Genomic DNA, 22,129 nt, shown 5'->3' with positions numbered 1-22,129 from the left:
ACCACACTGGAATCCTTCTCATACTGTCTGCCATTTCTCTCCTGATAACCCTTATCCCTGAGTGAATTGGGCAAAACATGCAGTTTCCCCACTCCTACTTAGCTGAAGCACCACTGGAGGAAAAAAAAATCCAAAATCAAGCCAATTATAGCTATTACTAAGCTGGGTCCTCACTGCTGTTTTCTGTTCTGACTCCCTACTTCATTCCCCTGAGTGCCTACTCAAAAATCTTTCCTCTCCCTTCAAAACCCCAACTTCTACACTTATAGCAGTTGACAGATTAAAGTGATTCAGAAGGAGCTTCTTTCCCTACTCTAAGCCTCATAACTTAAGTCAACTATTCTCCTTCCTTGAAGTCCCAGAACCCCCACTCTTCCTAAATGTAAACCCTGTACATTTGGTCCTACCTTCTCCTACCTTGCTCTGAGGATCACCTATGGTCTCTTCAACATTCAGTCTTTTCCTTCACACTTGTTCCTTCCCATCTGGTTCTCAAACATACATGTTCAGCTATCCTCGATTTTTAAAAAGCCTCTTCTTGGCATTCTAACTCACCAAGTTATTTTCCAACTCTCTCCTCTTCACTCCTAAGCTTCTGGAGAAAGTTGTCTCCACTTGATACCTCTACTTTCTTCCAATCCTACTTATCACCTGCTTGGAATCCAGCCTCATTGTCAGTACTCCACAGAAAAGATACTCTTTTCAAGATCACCAATGACCAATATACCCAATAGCTTTTATCCCCAGGCTTTCTGCTCCCTGATCCTTCCACAGAATCTCACACTTAACATTCTCTTCCCCCTTGTCTTCAGAAGCCATATATTCTCCTGATCTTCTCTTCCTTCTTTAATCTATCCTTCTCTAGTTCATTTGTAATCTTCTCAAGCTTCTAAAGTAGGTGGTTCTCCAAAGTTCTGCTCCTGGTACTCCCTTCTTTCACCTCTCTCTCCCTTAATGTCATTTCAACTCATTGTTTCAACTACTATCTTTATTAACTAACAATAAAACTATCATCTCCAGACCTATGACCATTCCTTAAACCCCAGTCCTTTATTTCTAACTGCCTACAGGAGTAGAAGCAATTGCAACATGTGAAAACCTTCCTCTCATACTTTCCCAATTACTGTCTTTCATAATGCCTAGTCTCTCTTCATCAAAACTTTGGTGTTCCTTCAGACACAGTCAATGGGTACATTTGTTTTGCTTGTTTTGACTATGTTGATTTGTTCCAAGGGAAGGTTCCCACTGGAGTTGAGAATTGTATAGGGGACATATTTGGTAGGTACTTATAGGGATATAAAAAAAGAAGAAAAGAAAGAAAAAATAAATGAGGAAACAATGATTTGAAAATGCACAGAAGAAAGTAGGAGGAAGTATAGAAGGGAATACAGGAAAGCAGGGTTCTTTTGTGATGATTATATAAAATTTAAGGGGCAGAAAAAAAATTAAGGGGCAGGTAGGTGGCACAGTGGGTAGAGCATTGGCCCTGAAGTCAGGAGGACCTGAGTTTAAATCCGGCCTCAGACACTTGAAACTTAGTAGCTGTGTGACCCTGGGCAAGTCACTTAACCCCAATTGCCTCACATAATAATAATTAATTTAATAGGCATTTCAAAATAAACTATACCTAAAAAATAAACTTGGGGGTTCCTTTTGGCTCTCCCCTCTACCCCACCTCTCATATCCAGTCAGTTAGCAAGTCCTGGAGGTTCTATCACCATAGCATCTCTAATAACTGCTCACCCCTTTTCTCTATTTCCATTGCCACCACTGAGGTGAGGCAGCAGAATAGAGTGAAAAGAATGATGTAGAAAACTGGGTTTGAATTTTGCCCCTGGGCTTGATAACTGTGTCACTGCAAACAAGTTTCCTCATATGTAAAATGGGTTCATGCCATCTATACTACCTTCCTCAGGGTTGTTCTGTGGCTCAAATGAGATATGATATGTGAAATGCTTATACAGCTATTGAAATGTCAGTTACTAATACACAATCTATACTGTGTGGAAATTTATTTTGATTTGGGGACCCTACCTTTAGGCTGAGATTGGAAAGCCTTAGGCCCTCAGGGTCTCTTCTGTGTAGGAGGTGTTAGTACCCCTCCCCCTCTGCTTCAGCTGAGCCAAAAAGCCCTGTGGGCTGTACAAGACACCAGGTCAGACAGCTGGGAGGGGGCCCCAGCTCCCTGTGCCCTGAGCGGGCTGAGCCCTGGCTCCTTTAGGCTGGGCTCTGGCGTAGGCCACATTGAGGTCCCAGGCCTGCAGCAGGGGGTACGGGCCCCTGGAGCCCTGGGTATGGTACACTGGAGAAACTTGAGCATCCCGGTCCCCCCAGCTGCAGCCCTGGCTGGCGGATTAGCTTGGGGTCTGTGGGGGCACAAAAAGCCCCGAGATTTGAGTGGAGAGAGGTAAGATATATATAGACCTGGGAGTTAGACAGTAAGGCAGGAGGCTGAAGGACAAGATTGAGGGGGCTGATGAGAAGGATGGAACAGAGAAGAACACGGGAGCACTGGGAGAACGGAAGGAGAGGTCGGTGAGAGAGAAACACAGGGGTTCAGCGGTGGCAGTAAGGAAAGGAAAGTTAGACGCAGGGGGATAGACAAAGTGAAAGGGGCTTGGAGTTAGAAGTGAAAATGAAGCAGGGAAGCTGGAGTGAAGGGGGAAAAGAGTGAAAGTTAGAGAAAGGTGGAGCATACCCTAAGGCAAGAGGCAGCTACGGCCCTTATTGTATTAAAAAAGTTCCAGGCTCAGCAGGTGAAGAGATGCCACAATGCAGTCAGGTTGTACATTATAATTATTTCCCTGTATCCTTAATTTTAAATTGTATCTCATAAATAAACTCTGCTTTGATCATTTAGTTAAGAGGCTTCTTAATCTTTAGCTTATCAATTTTGGGAGTGGAGCAGTGTGGTGGAACTTTTTAAACGGACCATACTAAGTTAATAGTAGTCAGATAGCCAGTCAGTCAATAGTCCCATATTAAGTACCCCAGTCAGCTTTAGGCCCCTCAAATTAGGAAAACATTTCAAAATATTTCTACAACTGGGGCAGCTAGATGGCGAAGTGGTTAAAGCACCAGCCCCGGATTCAGGAGGACCTGAGTTCAAATCCAGCCTCAGACACTTGACACTCTTACTAGCTGTGTGACCCTGGGCAAGTCACTTAACCCTCATTGCCTGCAAAAACAAAAACAAAAAAATATATATTTCTACAACTGATAGCCCATTCAAATGCTTTCTTGCTTCCAATCTCTCCTCCGTAGTACCTCCAAAACATTGCTTTTTCTTATTCATAAACTTGGCCATTGTATTATGTTTGAAACTCATGAGTAACTGTTTTCTATTAAGCAATATTAGAATTTCTTTGCCTAACATTCAAGGTCCTCCACAACTATTACCCTTACTTTCCAGACTTTTTTGGTATTATTCCTTTTCACATACTAGATGCTTCCATCAACCTTAATTAATGTTAAGAATTAATTATAGTAACAAGTAAATAAGAGTTAATTATAGTTGGTTACTAACTATAATTATCGATAATTATATTAGAAATTATTAATGTCCCCCCCAAAAAAACATGCTTTGTACTTTTCTGGACTCTATCTCTTTCTGTTCCCTATGCTGAAAACATTCCCCTTTCCCTGAGTCCACCTGCTCAATTCCTACATACATTTTATAATCTACTTCAAAGTCACTTATATCCCTTAAGCTTTTTTGGTCCTCCCTACCTGCCCCAAATGGTAACCATCTTCCAACTCCCAATATCAAACATGTCCCAGAGAACTTTTCAATTCTCTCATATACTATATTATTTTATATTTGCATTTTCCATGTATGTTTCTTACTTATAGCTTGGCATTCTATAACATCACAGAACAAAGAACAAACATATTCTAGTATCTGAATATTAGTCTTTTATATTTTAAGATAGCAATCATCTCCCTCACTCTCACCAGCCTTCTCTTCTATGTGTTAAACATCAATCAATCATTAATAAATATTTCTTAGGTGCCTACTGTATGTGCCAGGCACTCTGCTCAGCACTGTTGATACAAAGAAAGGCAAAAAACCAGTCTTGGTCTTAAGGAGCTCACAATCAAGTAGGAGAGGCAAGATATAAGCAAACAGGTACAGACAAGATATGGACAGAAGAAACTGGAGATCATCAACAGCAGGAAGGCACTAGTATTGAGGGGGATTGGGAAAGTGTTCCTTTAGAGAGCAGTATTTTAGCTGGGACTTGAAGAAAGCCAGGGAGACCAGGAGAAATGAAGAAGGAGAACATTTCAGACATAGGAGAACATTTCTGATAACCACTGAAAATGCTCAGTAAGGAGATAAGAATGTCTCTTTTGAGTAAGAAACAGCAAGGAGGTCAATGTCAGTGGATCACAGAATATATGAGGGTGAGTAAGATGTAAGAAGACTGGAAAAGTAGGGGGAAGAACAAATTATAAAGGGCATTGAATGCCTAACATAAGATTTTATATTTGATCCCGGAGGTGTTAAAAGCCATTAGAGTTTTCCTCAATCATCCCTCATTTGACTTAATTTGACCTTCCATAGTCCCATTGGGAACGTTGATTAGCTCTAGGAGACTATTCTGCGTCCATGACTTGAAACAGAGGGGAATGAGATTGCAGATCCAGAAGACAGGTTCTATAAATAGGAAATTGACCTGGGTCAGAGATATGTATAATTCCTATTCTTTAACTGCTGAACTCCCAATTGCTATCACTAACCCTGTTTGGATAATCACTTTTCTTAAATGTCTTCTTTTCACTTCTGTATTCTAGGACCCATGTAATAGTTATTTAATGTAAGAATGGGAGACAGCTTGTTGCAACAGAGCTTTTAAGAAGGCACTTGGACCTTTTAAATCAAATGCAGTAGAAAAATCAACAAAAAAGCAGCACATTAATATTGTTTGGAAAAACCTACCTCTTCCCTTCAACTATTTTTATCAAAGATATATTGATACACATTCAAATGATTCTTTAAAAGTTTTACAGACATAAGAAAGTAGGCATATGTATTAGTAGTTATTGACACCTATTTTCAGTCATAATACCAGCTGCAATTCCTTACGCCTCCCCTCCATCATTTGGCATCCTCCTCTCTCTTTCACATATCCTCAGAAACCACTTCTTAATGCCTTTAGAATTGGGTCACCCCCAGTACATGTTTCCTTTCTGTATACTCGACTTGATGTAGCTGTTCCTGGTCTTCATCTTCATGCCTTTCCCACTTACCCCATTTAGTGCATTGCTGACTGAGACATTAGAGTCCCAAATGGAGTGGTTCCACTGTAAGTGATAAAGAAAATACTTTATTGTACAAATGCTGACAAATCTCTTCCATTTTTTTCTCTGTTTATTGCCACTTTCAAGTTTCATGTTTAAATATTCTTGGAATGGTCTAGTTTAATTGGTTCTCATGCCAAGCTTTCTGCAAATTCACTTTTCCTTTCACCTTTTATTACAATTTTATGGAGCAATATCTGCTCATAATCTTCCATGAGTTCCCTCCATAAGATTTTGTAAAATTAAAATTAATATATTGTATAAATTCTATATTAAATATAGACATTGTATATTTAAATATATTTGCGTAATATAATTATTTTATGTGATAAAATATAATATAAATATCATTCTATATACATTATACAATACAATATAAATATAATGTATAATATAATTTTTTTAATTAAAATTTTTTAAATAAAAATTAGGAGTTATGTCCTAAATTGGTAGTACTTTTGGCTACAGTATCTCTCCCGTGAAAAGATAAAGCAATGCTGGATAAGGCAGTTTCTAGGCATTCTTCAATAGAAGTAACTCAACATTTCTGAAACAAAATTATCATTATCCCTACCCCCCCCCCCCAAAAAAAAGTCCTTTCCTTTTTCCAACTTCCCTATTACTGTCAGGGCTACTGCCATCCTCCCAGTCACTTAAGCTTACAACCTTGGTGCCATCCTTGATACCTTGCCCTCTCTCATCACACAATCCAAACCACTGCTAAATTTTGTTATTTCTACTTTCATAAAATCTCTGAGACATATCCCTTTCTCTCCATTCATATAGTCACCACTTATAAAATGTTCTGTTTGACACTGACAACCTGGACCCTTGTTATTTAATTTCTCTGATTTATATACTGGAATTTGATTCAATCTGCTAATGTCATTTGTAAACCTGGAGGACCTCATTATCTATAGGTAATCCTTCTTCAGTCTGCACTGTACTGGCTATCATGTGTGACAGTGGCAAATACCTTTAACAAATATTTATCTCCTTGGTTTATGCCTTGGTTGATACTAATAAATCAATAGATTAGTCAGTCAGTCTCTAAGCATTTATTAAGTGCCTGGTACTGTTCTGGGGATACAAAGCAAAGCCAAAACACAGCCATTCCCTCAAAGAGCACACATTTGAATAGATGAGGCAATATACAAATAATTCTGAACAAATGAAATACAGATGGAAGGCAATCTTAAGGAGAAGGCAAAAGCAGCAAAGGGTGCAGCCGGGAACATCCACCTGCACAAGGCAGGACTACAGCTGAGTCTTAAAGGAAACCAGGAAAGCTAAGATGTGGTGGTGAGGAAGGAGAATATTCCAGGCATAGGGGACATCCAGTGATAAATTAGATTCACAACCACTCAAGAGTTTGGCCTAATGTTAGGAACTGGAAAATTCAAGTGGATGAATAATGCCAAGTGTCCAAATACTAATATATAGTGGGATTGACGATTCACTAAATTGGTTCATTTATATATATGTGTGTGTGTGTGTGTGTGTGTGTGTGTGTGTGTGTGTATATATAAATGAACCAACTTAGTGAATATATATATATATATATATATATATATATATATATATATATATATATATATAGAGAGAGAGAGAGAGAGAGAGAGAGAGAGAGAGAGAGAGAGAGAGAGAGAGAGAGAGAGAGAGAGAGAGAGAGAGAGAGTTGAAGGTGAATAATGACCTGGTCCCAAGGAATAAAAATTGGAAGAAGGGTGGAGGAATTATATTTGGAAAACTAACCAGTACTTATAATTGTTCTAAAAAAAAACCATCATTATAACATGGGGTTTCTTGCAGTGATATAATATGACCAAAGAAAGAAGGAGTGGGGGTCAAGGAGGCATTTATTAAGCATCTACTATGTGTGAGGTGCTGTGTTAAGTGCTTTACAGATATTCTCTCATTTGATTCTCACAAGAGCCCTGATAGATAAGAGCTATTATTATTCCCATTTTACAGATGAAGAAACCGATACCCAGAGAAGCTAAGTGACTTGCCCAGGATCACACAGTTAGTAAAGTGTCTGAGGCTGGATTTGAACTTAGGTCTTCCTGACACCAGGTCTAGCCCTTTAGCCATTGCTCCACCTAGCTATTTCACCACACCCTGAAGAATAAAAATTGCAGGTGACCCAAAGGGTAACAGAAAGATGTAGGGTGAGTATAAATTGGATGTGACATATTATCAATGATTTGTATTCAAGAAGTAGCATGGAAGACATCATTTAGGATATGTATGACCAGAATAAAAGACCTAAATGGAGTTCTCCAGCTCATTCAGTGAAAGATTTATGGGAAGATGTGGGAGGAAGTGGGGGAAAGTCCCACAGGATAAGAAGATGTGGAAAGGCTACAGAGTCTGCACCATTAGAGGGGTATCCACATAGATGTGGTTCAAACCCACTAAACTATAAGTTATTCGTGTACATGACACCTAGCCTACTAGATTACTAGCTCCTATATGAACAAATGAGCATTTAATGTTCTTACTATGTGCCAAGCATTGCACTAAGCACTGGGAAAACAATTAGAAAAGTGAGACATGCCTGTTCTTAATATTCCCACATTCTAATAAGGGGAAACAACATTTTCAAAAGAGTTCAGGTACAAGATATTTGGACAGGTCCAGTGGTCCTTTGGGTAGAACACAAGATAAATGGGAATATTCTTACCATCTTTGATATCATTTTGGGAGAAATTATTATTAATAACTAATGATTTGTGGAGATCCAGAGTTGTCCCCTTTTTTTAAAGTGCTGATTGAAAATCTCCTCAAGGGCATTGCTGATAATGAGATTGGACTAACCATCTTGTTCAAGACCCCACCCACATGGAGTAGCCATTGTGTTCTGTTCAGGCCTGGGTGGGGCATAAATTCTTTAAATATATTGCTCAAGGCTGGGGGTGGTCTGATTATAGAGATAGTGTCTTTGTTCAAGGGGACATGATGTCACTCTCAACACCTCATTGAACACCTACTCTTCAAAGAGTGTTATAAACTGCGAGCTCTACACCAAGATTGTCTTTGGTCTAAGAGAGATGGCTAAATAACCATCCTTTTATTAATAAACATGCTGCCCGGGCAGCTAGGTCGTGCATTGAATAGAGTACTGGCCCTGGATTCAGGAGGACCTGAGTTCAAATCCAGCCTCAGACACTTAACATTTACTAGCTGTGTGACCATGGGCAAGTCACTTAACCCCAATTGCCTCACCAAAAAAAAAAAAAATTTTAAACCATGCTGCCCTTATTAATAAAATTATTAAATTGCCCAGAAACTATGTCTCTTGAACCTTTTTAATGGTCACAGTTTCCATGGATGAAACTATATCTAATTCTGATGTTGAACCAGTTGATAGAGTCAAGGACTTAGATGAGGAGAAATTTCTTTTTCTGGTCTTCAGTAGTTGTGACTGCTTGGAGGATGGGGAGTGTAGCACCTTTAGGGGCAATTGTCAGGCATGTCTGTCCCTCCCCCCCCCTCCCCTTTATCAGGGCTGCTAGTTTGACTTTAAACAGGATTGAGGGGCAGGGCAAGATACAAGAATGACACTAAGCACTATAATTCCCAAGGGTTTATTACACATCCACTGGTGGCAGTTGGTTGCTAGTTAGTGCATATAGTTGCCCCCTCTCCCAGTGTATGTGCCCTCAAATAATAGGTACCCACTAATTGTTAAATATAACCTAAGGTGTCACATGGAAACATTGGGCTTGGCTATGCCCCACATGTTAAGAATGTAAAGTGAACTGGACATTCTCTTTACAAGTGTGTTTTGTAGAAATAGAGCTCCTGCCCTGCAATCAATCCAGAGGCAGGTGGCTGAGAGAGTTAAGCTGAAGAATTTGACCTCTAGTTTTCTCCCCAATTAAATTATAACCTCCTTCAGGCTGTGAACTACACTTCTGTATTGTTTCAGCACCCACACAGGTACAATGAATCTATTTTTATTGAATGAATGAATGAATGATCTTGCAATCACAAATTGTGATATGAGAAGAGAAAGGTAAGTTTAATCTTTTTTTAAATTTTATTTTTAAAATTCTGAACTTGAACACCAATTGGAATTAGTATTTTCTTATGCATAGAACATAAAAAATGATTGCACATGAAGCTACAAATCATTGTGTACAGCTTGGTTTTCTTTTTATGCATATAATAAACTCAGTACGAGACTTTCAAAGCTGTCCTACTTTTCTGTGCTTCACTCTGCCCTTCCTATTATTCTCTTTCATACATTTTTAAAATATTTATTATTTTTATTTCTCAATTAGCAAGTATTTAAAAATGAATCTGTCCCTCCCACTATACCCCTTCCCCACTGAGTAATTAAAAAAAAACAACTGACAAATAAAGCCTTCAGTAGATTAGTTTCATAGTGTGGTAAAACAAATTCCCACATTAGCCTTATCCAAAAATTTTTTTTTTCATTTAAGTTCATCATCCCTCTGGCCCAAGGCAAGTGGAATGTTCCATCTTCATTCTACTGGACTTGTGGTTTATCATTGCATTGATGAGAATTCTAAAGTTTTCAGTTATTTTTCTCTATATGGTTGTTATCATTTCTATATAAATTGTTCTATTTCTACTCATTTCACTGTTTCAATTCACAAAGGGCTTCCCAATCTTCTCTGAAATTTTCCATTTCATGATTTCTTATAGCACATTAATAGTTCACATTTACATCCATATGCCTCAATTTTTTTTGCCACTCACCAACAGGCAGACACCAACTGAGTTTCCAATGTTGGACTGCCACAAAAAGAGTTGCTGTGAGTATTTATTTATACATGGGTCCTTTTCCCTTTCTTTGATCTCTTTGGAGTATGGGCCAAGTAATGGTATAGCTGGATCAAAGGGTATGTATGCATAGTTTATTGACTTTGGGGGATGTAGTTGTAAATAGTTTTCTAGAATAAGCTATTTTAAACCAATTTATAGCTCCACCAACAAGCAGTTATTAAGCATTTACTATGTGCCAGGCACCCTGCTAAGTGTTAGTGACACAAATACAAGCAAAAAAAGAAAGGTAATCTCTGCCCTCAAGGAGTTTACATTCTAATGGAAACCTGTCATTTGTTTAGTCATGAACTCTTCTCCAATTGTAGATCTGAAAGGTAATTCCTTTCTTGCTCTTTTATATTTGTAATGTGATCTTTTATTTTTAGGTTATGTATACATTTGAAAGGGCAACTAGGTGGTACAGTGCATATGGTGCTGGGCCTGAAGTCAAGAAGATTCACCTTTCTAAGTTGAAATCTGACCTCATACACTTCCTAGCTATGTGACACTGGGCAAGTTATTTAATCCTTTTTGCCTTAGTTTCCTCATCCATAAAATGAGCTGGAGAAGGAAATGACAAAACCTCCAGTATCTTTGCAAAGAAACTCCCCCAAAAAGAGGTGTGAAGAAGCAGATATGACTGAAAGAACTGAATAACAACAATTAATACATTTGGAGTTTTTAGTGTATGGTGTGAGATGTTACTTTAAACTTAATTTCTACCAAATTCCTGTCCAGTTTTCTCAGCAATTTTATCAAATAGTAACCAAGATCCTTGAATTTATCTACTACCATGTTTATTGGCTTCTGTATGTTGTGTATCTAATCTGTTATACTGAGCAACGTTTTTTAATGATTACTGCTTTGTAGAATAGTTTGAGATCTAACACTGACAGACACCTTTCCTTAGGATTTTTTTTAAATTATCCTTGAGATTCTTGACATTTTGTTCCTCTACATGGATTTTATTATTTTTCTAGCTTCATAAAGTATTGTTTTGGGAGTTTGATTGATGTGTCACTGAATAAGTAAATGAATTTAAGTTGTATTGTCATTTTCATCATATTGGCTCAACCTAACATGAACAATTTTTTCCTCCAATTATTTAGGTCTGTTTTTATTTCTATAAAGAATGTTTTATAGTTCAATTAATATAATCCCTAGGTGACTTTTGGTGGATATACTCCCAAATATTTTTTGGCATCTCTAGTTACTTTTAATCGAATTTCTCTATCTCCTATTGCTGGGTTTTGTTGTATGTGTACACATACATGCACACAGACAGAGACACATAAATACAAGTGTGTGCATGTATGCGCATGTGTATATATATATATATATATCCATATCCATATATGAATGATTATGATTTGTGCAGATTTATCTTATATCCTGCCCCTTTGCTAAAATTATTTCAATTACTTTTTATTTGATTTCCTAGGGCTCTTTAAGTATCCCTTCACATCATCTGCAAATATATGTGTTTATGTATATGTATGTATGTAGGTAGGTATATGTATACACATACACATGCATATATATATATATATAAATTTTGTTTCCTCTTTGACCATGCTTATTTCCTCCATTTCTTTTTCTTGTCTGATTGCTAGAGCTAGCATTTCTAGTACCCTGTTAAATTGTAGTGAGAATAATGGGCATCCTTGCTTTACCTTTGATCTTATTGGAAAGGCCATTAACTTTTCTCCATTATGTTTGTTCTTGACTTTAGATAAATATATTATATGATTGATATAGTAAACAATGCCATTTACTATATTCAGGAAAGGTCCATTTATTCCTGTAACTTTTAGAGTTAAAAGAAATGTGTTGGATTTTGTCAAAAGGTTTTTCAATATCTATTGATATAATCATATAGTTAGCATTATTTATGTTATTAACATTTTTTTTCAGATTTATTGTTTTCCTTACATTGAACCAACTATGGCATATGAATGTAATGGCATAATGTTGTGAGAGGATCATGTCTATGAGAAATTACAAATATGAGGAATTTAGAGAAAAATAAACAGTGCACATAAACTGATGCAAACAAGCAGTGCCAAGTCACCAAAAGGCATGTCTTCAATAGTGTGAATGAACAGTTCAATAAATGAAATGCAATTCTGAGTAGTGGACAAAACAGAGAAGATCCTGGAGAAGAGATAATGAAACATATCTCCTCCCTTGTGGCAAAGAAATGGAATCTTAGAACAGAATATGGCATGTGAAATCAGATTTAGTATCTCTATCAAACACTTTGGTCTATTTTGTTTCTCTTTGTCTTGATGGATGGTTCATTCTGGAAGGTGAATAGGGGAAATGACTGATATAAATAAGAATGGCATTTGTAAAACATGTTTTGATGTTAGAAAGCTTCTACTATGTGTAAGGCACAATTAAAAAATAAAAATATTTGTCTTCAATGAGTTTATATTATGCCAGGGGAATACAACAATCACCTAAGTTTAGTACAAAGAAAATAGGGGAGGGGCAGCTAGGTGGCACAGTGGATAAAGCACCAGCCCTGGATTCAAGAGTACCTGAGTTCAAATCTGGCCTCAGACACTTGACACTTACTAGCTGTGTGACCTTGGGCAAGTCACTTAACCCCCATAGCCCCACAAAAAAAAAAGAAAGAAAGAAAGAAAGAAAACAGGGAAAAAGGAGAGAGAGGGATAACAAGGGGACACGGTAGGGGAATCAAAGAAAGGCTTCACTAAGAAGATAGCACCTGAGTTGAGTCTTGATGGAAGGCAAAGATTCTCAGAGGCAAGAATGAAGAAGTATTACATTCTGAGCAACAGGTACAGTGTGTACAAATGCACAGAGGCTGGAGACAGAGTATTGAATCATTGAATTTATGAAATAGTAAACCAAAAAAGGTAGGTGGAAGCCAAATTGTGAACAGACTTAAATACCAAGCTGAGTTTGTGTTTTACCATTCAGTCAGTCACTAAGTCAGTAAGCTTACTATTATTAAATGCTTATTATGTGCCAGATATATTGTGCTGGGGATTAAAAACATGGTCCCTGCCCTCAAGGAGCTCACATTCTAATGGAAGAGACAGCATCTATGTAACAAGGTACATATAAGATATACATAGAGAATATAAAAGTGAATTTCAGAGAACAAGGCACTTGTAGAAAGAAGAATGTGGGGAGAATAGGAAAGGGGAGAGAGAGACTGAGAAAGACCTCCTGCAGAGGGTGGAACTTGAGCTAGGACTTGAAAGGATGCCAAGGAAGCTGGCAGGTTGAGGATATGGAGGCAGAACATTCCAGACAAGAGGAACAGTCAGCACAAAGGAATGAATATGGAGGGTCATGCTTGGGAACTGCAAGTAGACCCATCTATCTGAATAGTAGAGTGCATAGAAGGGAGAAAATTGAAAAAAGACTAGAAAGGTAGGAAAAGACCAAACAGCAGAGTTTGATTGTTGGGGTAATAGGGAGCCACTGGAGCTCACTGAGGGGAGGGAGGTTACATGGTCAGATTTGTGCTTTAAAAAATTCACCATGGGGGACAGCTAGGTGGCACAGTGGATAAAGCACCACCCCTGGAGTTACGAGGACCTGAATTCAAATCCGGCCTCAGATACTTGACACTTACTAGCTGTGTGACCCTGGGCAAGTCACTTAAACCTCATTGCCCCACCAAAAAAAAAAATTCACCATGACAGCTAAGTGTCAGATGAGTTGAAATAGGGAGAAACTTGAGACAGGGGGACCAATCAGAAGTTACTAGGATAGCCCTGGCAAGAAGTGATGAAAGCCAAATTTAGGGCAGTGACTATATGAATGAAAAGAAAGGATTATGTCCAAGAAATGTTATAAAGGTTTAAAAAAAAAAGAACAAATTTGGATAAGCCGGGTGAATTCAATTGAACAAGTGAAGATGACAGAGGTTGTGAGCCTGGGTCACTGGAAGGTCAGTAGTGCCCTTGAAAACTATAGGGGGGGGGGCAGCTAGGTGGCACAGTGGATAGAGCACCGGTCCTGGAGTCAGGAGGACCTGAGTTCGAATCCAGCCTCAGACACTTGACACTTACTACCTGTGTGACCCTGGGCAAGTCACTTAACCCCAACTGCCACCAAAAAAAAAAAGAAAAGAAAATTATAGGGAAGTATAGAAGAAGGGAAGGTTGGAAGAGAAAGATCACAAATTCTGTTTTGGATATGCTGAATTTGAGATGAATGTGGGACATCCAGTTCATATATCCAAGAGGTAACTAATGATACATGGCTATAATTCAGAGGAGAGAGTAGAACTAGGTAGAGACCTGCAAATCATATGTATAGTCAACTGAAACTAGGGGAACTGAGGAGATCAAGTAAGATACTGTGGCTAGGAAAGAGAAGAAATCCCAGGTGATTAAGTGTCCAATCCTGCAGAGAGGTCACCAAAAGCTTTTGAGCAAGGGAGCGTCATGATCAGGACTGTGCCTTAGAAAGATTTATTTGACAACTGTGTGGAGGATGGATTGAACAGAAGAAAGTCTGGAAATTGGGAGACCAACTTATGAGATGATGTCTGAGCAAGTAGAAAGGAAGGAGCAGGTGCAAGTGAACTTGTGGAAATAGAATAAACAAGACCTTGCAAATGACTGAATCTCAGAAGTGAGAGAAAGGTAAGGGTTAAAGATGACCCTGTGGTTATAAATTTGGGTGAAGGGAGAGTAATGGTGCCCTCAACAAAAACAGGAATGTTGAGTTTGAGATGCCTGTGGGACACAGAGGTGGAAATATCCAAGATGTATTTTGGCAATTCAGGACCAAAATTCAGGAAAGAAGTTAAGGTTGAAAATCTAATTTAGAGAGTCAGATACATAGATAGAGATGGCACCACACAGAAGGCAAAGAGGAGCAAGACTGAAGAAAAGATGATCTTATCTATTGGCCAATGTCATGGACAACCTCAGAGAGAGAGTAGTTTCAGTGAAATAGTGGAGTCTGCATCCATGCTGCAAGGAACTGAGAAGTCAGTGGGTAATGAGGTAGTGAAAGCAGTAAGGTGTAGATCAGAGCTTCTTAAACTTTTTTTTTTTTTTTTAGTGAGGCAATTGGGGTTAAGTGACTTGCCCAGGGTCACACAGCTAGTAAGTGTTAAGTGTCTGAGGCCAGATTTGAACTCAGGTCCTCCTGACTCCAGGGCCAGTACTCCATCCACTGTGCCACCTAGCTGCCCCCTTCTTAAACTTTTTCCACTCTTTTTTCCACTTTCCTTTTTCACCTGAGAAATTTTTATGTAACCCCAGATATATAGGTTGTAAGGGCCAAATTTAGTATGGGGAGAGTTAATTGGTCAGCTCACCATAATATTGGAGTAAGAAAGGAGATTAACAGCCTCTTTTCAAAAAAACAAAACAGGTTTTATTAATGGGAACAAATTTAAAACACAAGTGAGGTTAATAGAGCTAGGGACAATGAGAAAGGGAATAGGGGAAGGAAAAAAAATTCGACCCGCTTCCCAGATGATTAGAATCTAAATCTCTGGGGTAAAAGGGCCCCAGGCACCCCAAACCTGCCTCCAGCCCAGCTAGCTCCAAAGAGCTAGCCTCACCTCAACAACACAAACTCACCACCTCCCATCCACAGTGTTTCCAAGGCCCAGTCCGAAGATCCTCTACACCAGCATCTCTTTATACCTTTCTCACAAATGCAAGAGTGAGTTCTCTCCTCCCCAGCTTCCTCCTGAAAACATCCACAAAATCAGAAAACAAGGCCGACTACACACACAGCCCCAAGTTAATTGGCTGGCAACTCTGATTGACAAAACTAACAGTAGGTTCTACAGCTGCAAGGTGGCCAGCTTCCAGATGCTAAAGCCACTTGGCTGCCCCAATGGCCAGGCCCATGTAAGCATGCAGGTGTCCGGCATGAGGTCAGCACACACGGGCGCATGCCAGGGTTTCTAATTTTAGCCAAAGGTGGGGTCATAGAAACCCCAAATCATAGTTCTTTATAAGGTATATAAAATAGGAAGAAGAAGAAGAAGCTTTGGCGTAGATGATTCTTTCTAGGGGTAAGGTGAGGTTTGGATCTGGGGTAGACCTGAGCATGTTTGAAAAAATTAATATATAAGGAGAGAATGAAAGAGAGAAGGAGGGAATGAGGTTTCAAGCTTGAGGTAAGTAGTGTAAGCATGGACCCTGTAATACACATAAGGAAATTAAGACTCTGGTAAGTTGAGGAACTTTCCCACAGATACACAGCTAGCAAGTAGCTGAGGCTGGATTTGAACTCAACTCTCCTTACTCCAAATTCAGTGCACTGTCCATTACAGGACAGAGAAAACAGAATGTGGTTACCCTAGAGGACAAAGTTCTGATTGTCAATAGGGACAGGTTCACTAAGACGCTAAGACTTTGTTGAAAAAGCACTGGGAGGGGAGGGGGGAGAGGGGTCAATGAGGGTTAAATGACTTGCCCAGGGTCACACAGCTAGTAAGTGTCAATTGTTTGAGGTCAGATTTGAACTCAGGTCCTCCTGAATCCAGAGCCAGTGCTTTATCCACTGGGCCACCTAGCTGTCCCCTGAAAAAAAGCATTTTGCAAACACAAACTATTGTAAAGAAGCACATGAAATTTTCAAGTGTTTCTTGCCTCTCCTTGCCTAAAATCTGGCCTCCTCTAACCTCCAGCACAAAAGTCCCAATTAAACTAAATGTACAAATGTGCATTGTAATGAGGGAAGACAGGAAGTAGGGATGCCTTTAGTGCTAAAGAGAATGTCATCTGAGGCAATACTAAAGACTCCTACTAGGAGACCATCTTGAGGATAGTAAGCAGAGGCTTTTGCAAATGATTTCAGAGAGCCATCATCTAAAACATAACTTTCTACATTTACAAATTTCCTGATATAAAAGCACACTCAGTGAGGACTCATAAGATTCCAGGATTTGGAGTTACAAAGGACTAAATCAAATGGCCCTTAAGGGAGGCTCTGTAATCTAGCCCAACCCACTCATGTTACAAATGAGCTGACTTACCCAAAGCCACAGAGATGAGTTGCAGCATTAGAACTCAGACCCAGGTCACGAATTACCTTCTTTGCTACTGTTTTTTGTTGTTCTATTGTTGTTGTTGTGTTGTTTCAGTAATGTCTGACTCTTTGTGACTCCATTTGGGATTTTCTTGACAGAGATACTGGAATGATTTGCCATTTTTTTCTCCAGTTCCATTTTAAAACTAAAGTGAGGCAAAAAGCTTGCCCAGAGTCACACAGCTACTAAGTCTCCGAGGCTAGATTTGAATTCAGGTTTTCCAACTTCAGGCCCAGCACTCTATAAATTGTACCACCTAGCTATCCAGAAGCAACCAGATGGATATAACACTGGGCCTGTTGTCACAAGACCTGAATTCAAATGTGACCTCACACTTGTACTAGCTGTGTGACTCTGACTTTAACCTCTTTTCTGCCTCAGTTTCCTCAACAGTAAAATGGGAATAATAGCACCTAGCTCCCAAGGTTGTTGTGATAACATTTGCCTGGAACCTAGTAGGTGCTTAATAAATACTTCCTTCCTTTCTTTGCAAACACACTTACTCAAAGATGAGTTAGATTCCAATCTTTATACCATGTCTCAAACTGGCCTTTTTTCCCCCTTGTAGAATTTGCTCTCTGAGTCCTTGAAAAGACAATCAGAGCTTAAAACCCTTAGCAGCCTGAATACTGTGACACACATTTCTTACATTCTATGAGAAAGTATTCTCCAAATTAATATTAGAAACTGCTACTTGGGTTTCTGTTACCATTAGGTAGCTTTGCCCATCAATATACTATCATGATTTTATAACAAGGTATACATTCTATAGGAAAGAAAAATCCTTATCAAAATTTTTTATTTAATTTTTCCTTATTTGGGCCTATACAAGAAAAAAAATCTCTCTTTTTCCAGATTTGGGATCTCGCAGCAGAACATGAGATGTGTAGTTAAAGATCGTCTATGTATATTATGCTAATCTGCAAAGTATCATTCTGGATTTTGCAGAATCTTCACCTCTGAACTTAGCAATGTTGAATTATCTAGGCTATCAGTCTTTTTATCCTAAGGGAGTACTTGTTATTTGGGAGGCCAGATGTGCCAATATCCAGAAATTCATTCTAAATGGAAAGGGCAAAAAATTTTTTATCTTTGGAAAATCTGGTGGCTAGAACATATGAAATGTTCTTTATTTTGGCCTAAAAAAACAACAACATACCTTCCTTCCTCCCTCCCCAACAAGAAAGCCTTTCACACTTCATCATTTGGTGAGGCAAATGAGTTCTACCAGGATCCTTTCAAATGTCCAGTAGCCAAACAATTTTGAAGCCATCATTGATGTTTTCAAGGACCCTAACATGAGTTCTTCTCAATATATTTCTCTTTGCAAATTTTCCCAGAATTAGTACAATCTCAATTTTACAAAACAGCTTTCCAAGTTCCCCTGGAAAACAAATAAATAAATCTGATTTGGAACACCTCCTCTCAGCAAAGCTGTGCTGATGTTATTGGCACCATTTGTTTCTTAAAAAATACTCAAACACACACACACACACACACACACAACACACAGGGGCAGAAAACATTTTTAAAAACATCATTCCCAAACTTCACAAATAGAAATGTGACACATGTGACATGGCTGTCCATTTTACTTATGCTGCTTTGCAGTTTCGTATTCTAAGCAAACAGCCAGGCTACGTTCCCCAAGGGTTCAGGAGGGCATGCTATTTCATTTCTTCAGAAAATTGTTTCTCAGGATTTCAATCTTTTTAGCTAGATATGACACAACGTAATATCAGGCACACTTATGCTTTTTTATCTGCTCTATTTTCAAAGCGTAAATAAAAGATCAGTTTATGTTTAGGTTGGGTGAGATGCTTACACACTTAGGGTCGAATTCAGATTAAAAAAAGCAAAATATTTTTAAGTATCTGGTCTCACTGTAAGGGTAGTCCCATTTTTAGATGTCTTGAAGAAGCCCAATTTAGGGAACCTTCATGGGTTTTTTTTTCTATTTTTTAAAATAACATATCCCCCCAATTACATGTAAAGATAATTCTTAACATTCATTTAAAAAAAATTTGAATACCAAATTGTCTTCCTTCCTCCCTTACTTCCCTATCCCTGAGATGGTAAGCAATTTGAGATAAAAAAAAAAAACCTTCATGTTTTAAAAAATATTTCACACGGGGCAGCTAGGTAGCGCGGTGGATAAAGCACCAGCCCTGGATTCAGGAGGACCTGAGTTCAAATCCAGCCTTGACACTTACTAGCTGTGTGACCCTGGGCAAGTCACTTAACCCTCATTGCCCCATCAAAAAGAAAATTTCACCTGACTTTTACCTGACTCAGGTATTCAGCAATTTTCTAAATCCAGGAGTTAATGTGTTAAATAACAGAAAACTAACCCCCCCCCCAACCCTAATTAAACAGCTTCTACTGTATATGATTCAACTAAAGTTTTCTTTTTGTATTGCTATTCCCAGCAAAAAAAAAAAAAAGGTATTTTGGTTTTCAACATCATTACACATCTATTCCTAGGGCATCATCTGAAAGCCTCAACCCTCAAATGTTTTCAGAATAAAACAAATCATGCATCTATGAGAAGATAAGCATAATGGTCTTTGGGCAGATTCTAAGTGCTCTCCTCCAGTGGCCATGCACAGCATTAACTGAGCAATTCCCATTAGCATTAATATGCTCTTAAATTTCTACTGTCCTATCATTTAAGCAATAATTTGAGGATCAATTCAATTTCATGGAATTTTCACTATTCCAAGCTGGTTTTGTGATGGGATATTTGAGCTGTCAGGATGGCATGAGTTACATGAACTTTTACAAATTAATTATATATACACACGCATGCATGCATATACATGCACATACACACAGACATGGACAAGCTATATTCCAGAGTGAAACCAATTTCAAGATAAAGGATCTCTAAGGCACGGCCATGCTCTTTTCCCAGCTTGTTTAACACATGCAGATGATATATCTAGTTAAGGGATCAGCACCAGCCTCTGAATAGGCAGAACAGATACTTCCCAGTGGGATATGATTTGAAGGACACTAAAAGGCTAACTTGCTCCCAAAATATCCTTCCTCACCTCCACCTTCTAGTCCTTCCCCAATTCCCTGGCTAATGCTTTTTGATTAAGGCAATGTCTCCAGAAGGTCTTTGGTGAAATACCAATGTGTTAACCTGTAAGGGGGATATAATATATTAGTACAAAAATTGCACAGATGAATTTATCAAACATCTTACAGAGCAATCAAGCAACAATAGAAAATCATGGAGTATCATGAAAGGAACAAACTAGGGGCCACCAAAGCTAAACTTTACCTGGAGCAAAACTGGGCCTAAAGAAGAGTCATTTCCCAACAGCTAAATGGTCAAAAGATATGAAGTTTTCCAAAAAATAAAAAAGAAAGAATTGCAAACTATAAAAAAAAACATACAAGCTTATTCCAAATCACCAATAATAAGAAAAATACAAATGAAAACAATCCTGAGGTTTCACTGCACACCCAGCAAATTGACAAAGATTAACAAGACAGAAATTGTTGATTTCAGAGGAACTACAAAGATAAAGGACACTTAACAGACTGTTGGTGAAGCTATGAATTAGCTCAACCAATCTGGAAGACAAATTGAAATTATAAGAGGAAAGTCACTAAATTGTCTATATCAGCTGACTCAAATTCTACATACAACCCCTATCCCCACTCCTAGGAGGTCATAGATAGAGAGGTTCCATATACCAAAATAGTCATAGCTGTCTTTTTTTTAGAACAAAAATCTAGAAACAAAGTGGATATTAACTGATTGAAAAATATGTGATTGAATAAATTGTGGTGTATGAGTATAATGTACTATTAACTCATCACAAGAAACCATGGATATTCAGAATTCAGAGAAATATGGAAAGACCTGTAGGAACTGACACAGAGTAAAGTAAGAAGAACCAGGAAAACAATATACATATTAACTACAATAACATAGATGAAAATGACACCAAGATGCCACTAAACACCATGCAATCAATAATGACACATCTTAGCTGCAGCAAAGAGATTAGGAAACGTGTCTCCTTCTTTTCCTTGGACTGTGGTTTTAGAATGTTACATAAGCATTCAGGCATAGTCAACGTATCACTTAGTTTTACAGAATTGTTTTTCTTTGTAACAAGGTCTTATCTATTTTCCATTGTAACTGAGTGGGTGGGAGTTTGAGGGACTCTAATTCTGAAATGACTATGATATTTTTAAAGACATCATAAAATATTGACTTAAAAAATTTCAATGACTAGGTAGGCAGCAATCATCAAAGAAAGATCCTTATATAACTCCAACAATTCTACCTTCCTAGATGAAGTTGGCAGAGGGCTACATCCATAAACCAGTGCTATAAATCTTCGACTTGCAACGTCATAAATGTAAATTCATCCCTAGGATGATGGCATCAAAGTTTTTCTTGATTCTGCACAGCACTTTTTCTAAGGTTGTAAAAATCTTTTATCTTGTCACTTTAGAACTTAAAAAAAAAAGGCAAGGTAACTGGTCTTTAAGTATCTTTTAGATGCCTCCCTTTTAGGAAGAGGAAAGAAATCCAAAGTAAAAAAGATTTAATTAAGGATTCAAGGGATGAAAGGTACTTCTTCTAGGCCTTGGGTACCCTTTCCAATTTTGTTTCTACAGAAAGAAGATCCTTCATCTTTAAGTGAAAGGAATTCAACCAAATACTTTGAGCATTAAAAGATCATCAAACTACACCATGCAGATATTTAAATATTGGAAAAGGGAACTGAGAAGTGTGGCAGTCTTTAAGAACAGACATTCTACTTGCCCTGGAGAATATAGTCTTTAACCTGCCAGATTCCTTACAGTTCTGTTACTTTATCAATTTATAAGCTAATAAAGCAAACTTTCTTATCTCAGGTTTGATCATCCTGTCAACATCTTACAATGAACACTTTCAGGTAAACAAGAAGAAAAAGAGAAATCCCTTTGTGGGGAATCATTGTCCAAATATGTCTG

This window comes from Dromiciops gliroides, chromosome 3 (genome assembly GCF_019393635.1).
Source record: "Dromiciops gliroides isolate mDroGli1 chromosome 3, mDroGli1.pri, whole genome shotgun sequence".
Lineage (NCBI taxonomy): Eukaryota > Metazoa > Chordata > Mammalia > Microbiotheria > Microbiotheriidae > Dromiciops > Dromiciops gliroides.
Note: the sequence above shows the minus strand (reverse complement) of the source record.